Source organism: Puma concolor, chromosome D2 (assembly GCF_028749965.1).
Source record: "Puma concolor isolate L17-30 chromosome D2, mPumCon1.1.hap2, whole genome shotgun sequence".
In the NCBI taxonomy this organism is placed as follows: Eukaryota; Metazoa; Chordata; class Mammalia; order Carnivora; family Felidae; genus Puma; species Puma concolor.
The window spans coordinates 8008742-8012848 of NC_141677.1; positions in this window are offsets into that span (position 1 = coordinate 8008742).

Below are 4107 nucleotides of genomic sequence, written 5' to 3' on the forward strand. Positions count from 1 at the left end.
CCTGAATCTTGAGGAAAAGATACCAAGCAACAAAAGGAAATCAGGGCATTTATGTGACAAACCTACTAGGTAGCTGGGCAGGTATTGTTATTATTATACAACTTATTACATAAACTAAGACCCAGTGCATAAGTGATGTGCTTTGAATCACCCAACATATGGTTATAGGTACAACAATTCCTCCTTCCCTTGATCTCTTCTCTCAACATTACGGTCTTATTCAAAGATGATTTCCATACCAGATTCGTGTTTTCATTTGTCCTCATTAAAGAGTCAAGCATTACTTGCATCAAAGGTGTCTGATAATGACTATCGCAAACATCATGGAGTCAGGGTGATTTCCATGGAATGATTTGCACAACTCTTAAATTATGTCTTTCCTTTCAGAGGCTTATAAATGGCTTTCTATTACAGTTACTAAAATTTCTTACCATCAGCCTAAAAAACTAGATAGTAATATTTTAATACATACGTATTTTCCCAATGTATATTTAAACATCCTCTTCTACAGTAGAATGTGCATTAAATTAATCATATTTCTTTATACCCATCAGGTAGTTTACTATTACAAAATGCATATGGTACGCTTATGCATAAGTGTATACAGACGATTTGGCAATTCATGTTCTTTCTTTGATCATTTTTTCATCAACTACTTGCGGATCATGTACTTTGTTCCAGGCAATGGGCAGGTACTGAGGACAGAACAGTGATTGAAGAAGCTGGAGCCACTACAGTTAAGGAGTTTGTGTGTGTGTGTGTGTGTGTGTGTGTGTGTGTGTGTGTGTGTTGTGTCCAGGGAAAGAGAGCTAACAAAGAGCCTATGAATCAAAAAGTCCTATAAAAGGGATAACCATAGGGTCTGTTGTAATGCCTACAAAAGTACCAAGCCCAATATGGAGACATGATAAACAGTGTCAGGCTGTTGTTCCTCAGGGAAATAAAGGCTGAACTAAGACCTGTGTGTACATGGACAGTTGCAAGAGAAAAAGGACGGTAAGGAGGGTGAGAGAAGTTGGGGGGGGGGGGGATCTGTTAACATTACGAGAAGCATCATGTTTCCTCATGGACCTAAGCACACGCTGCACACTGAAAACGAACTCCCTTTTACTAGTTTATATGACTACCACAGTTACCCCAAACTAATCAGAATTTAAGGTACTGATAAAGAGGAAAGAGTGTGCTTGGCCATTTGGCTGCATTAAAGAGAACACAGATCTCTTTAAAAGACTACTAGTATTTATATATGCCCAGACACTGTCCCCAAATCCTTTTCAATTACAGTAAAAGACCAAGGGAACACATCCTGAATTCTCTTGTTTAAATCTATACAAACAATGACGTGAAAGATACGGTTAATCTGCTTCCCACCTGCTGGCGAAGTAAATTCAGCTCCTGTTAGCCTTTGGTTAGCTACCAAAACCTTCCTCGTCTTTATCGATCCTTCCTTCCGTGTTGACCCTTATGAGAATGTGCCACTCTTCGCCTTTCAAAAATCCCCTCTTGTCAATGACAATCAACCAGAGTTGAGCAAAGCTGAGATATTAGAAACATCAAAATACGCAAGTGCGTGTGGTATTTGCTAGACCCCAACTTTTTCCTAGTTTATTCAAACCAAGCGAATGCAGTTAGTTGTGTTACAATGTGTGGTGAAAAGCTGCCGTTTGATAGCTTGCCATTGCGTTCTTTTCAGCAATAATTATTTTTTCACCATTTTTACTAGCAACTTAAGTACTACAAAAAAAAAAAAAAAAAGGAGTGATTCCTAAAGTTAAATTACAAACTATTTTAAGATGTCAAAATTGGATTCTCTTTTTCTCACACTATAAGCTACAGGTGCTCATGGTGTTTGCAAAGGATCAACTGTATTTTTAAATATTAATATTTTAATTCCACAAGTCATTTATTAACACAATGACACTGTTCAAACTCCAACTAATGATTTTATATAAGGAAAATGACACCACCCATATGTTCTTAAAGGGCAGCGGCTGGGTTTTCTCTACGAGCTGTATCATTATCTGCAGAGTTAGAGACCCTAGGCAAAGACCATAATAAAACACTAATCCCTGCTGATTACATTCATTTGCAGGAGGTTTTGTAAATATCCAGTCAGAATAATTTATGTGCTCTATTTTTAAAGAACAAGAGGAGATCTTTCATCATCTCAGGTCCCATTATCGGAGCCACACTACATAATCACTTGCCTTATACCTTTGGTCCAACACTTTCTATATGTTTAAGCTATCAAGAATCATTTTTACTGTTTTCTAAATCACTTCTAGTCATAACTCCTTTGACCAATATTTGTGGCTGTTAGAAGTTAAAGGTGTGAACTCAAAATATTATGTGAAAATGAATGCAGTATTTGATTTTTAGGTTTGTCCTTTGATAATTAGATGATGTCCAGATAGAAAGGATTATGGAAATTTAATCAGTGGCTGAGTAATTCTGGCCATTATTGAAAGTTTTGTATATAAGAAGTAAATGCAACGTAGAGCAAATTACTAAACATCAAGAGAAGCAGAATCTTGTTTCTGAGGAGACGGTGAGTATAACTTCTGTTGGGCAAAATTCATGTTTGAATTATTGGACTCATTTTTCCTATAACGCAAGTCTTGCGTTTATTAAAAGCTTGGGTGTTTATCGAGTATTCATCTATATTAATGTGTCTATTTAAGTTAGGGCTCACTCTTCTAAGATCTCATTTCTTTTTCCTTTGATTTTTTATTTATATGTGAAATTATTAATTACTAGCTGGCAGATTTGTTTATTAATTCAGGATTTTTATAGCGAGGGCCTAGCGTGTAGTCTCTCTTATGCTTCCTTTTGAGAAGCAAAAATCAGTCCTCTAGTATCATATGAACTAGCTGTATTAACATGCTATATCGAATAATTTCATCCAGGTTCTGTTGAATCAACCTAATATTAACACCATTGCTAAATTTCAGAGGCTACTAGTGGGGAACATAATCTTTGGAGACAGACTACCCAGTCTCAGCCTTGGGGTCAATCGCTTTCAACACACCCGTTGGGAAAGCCCTTGTTTAGTCTTGCCTTCCTCTTCCACAAAATGGGGACTAAAATGCTATCTACTCCCTAGGGTTATCATGGGAGTCAAATGGGATGACAGTAATACTAACTGTATTTATTCCGTGTTAACTACACGCCTAACACGTTATGAAGAGCTTTCCTTTCATTATCTTAATGAATTTTGGTAATAGCTTTGGGACATACACTATTGCCAGTTCTATTTTCTAGAAGAGGAAACCATCCCAGAGAAGGTAACTGACTTGCACATGCAATATGTTGGACACACTGCCCAGCACATAGTGAGCCCTCTGCAAATGTTAGCTACTGCTTTGGCCCTACAACTTGTCGACGAGCACACTTATTCTACCCCTGAACATCTTTGAGCCCACGTGTATGACTGGGTGGTTGGGATATGCTATAACTTAAACCATAGGTTAACTGTCCTCACTGTGCAGTGGCAAATTACTTACTGAAGCAATAGATGATAAAAAAAAAAATTGTGGGTTCTTGAAATAGCTGATCAAACCCTTCTGGTTTGAATGTTAAAACACTGCTGGTTGTTCTTTATGTACGAGTTTGTCCCTTTCTAAAATAGCATCGTAAAGGCACAGTTAAAAATCCATTTTTAAGAGGCACTATTATATCTAATCCTACGCTAAATAAGTGGTCAAACTTTTAGACCAGAGGCTCAGATTTAGGTCTTGAGAGTTCCTGTCTGGCTTTAGTGGTAAGTCGAAAACTACGGTAAGTGTTGTACATGAATTACGACAAATGGTTATACTGCCTGTGTTGAAATATCAGCAAATATCAGTGATAAAACACCACTTTTCAAAGAATCCCACTTGAATCCAGTCATCCAAATCACACAAAGCTCTTCACTATATGGAATTAAAACCTTGTAAGTGTGACTTCCAAATATTGCTCCTAGCACGCAGTGTTTTCTTCTTCTTTTTTTAAGTTGAGAGAGAGAGAGCGTGAGAGCAGGGGAGAGGGGCAGAAGGAGAGAGAGAGAGAGAGAGAGAGAGAGAGAGAGAGAGAGAGAGAATCCTAAGCAGGCTCCACACTCAGTGCAGA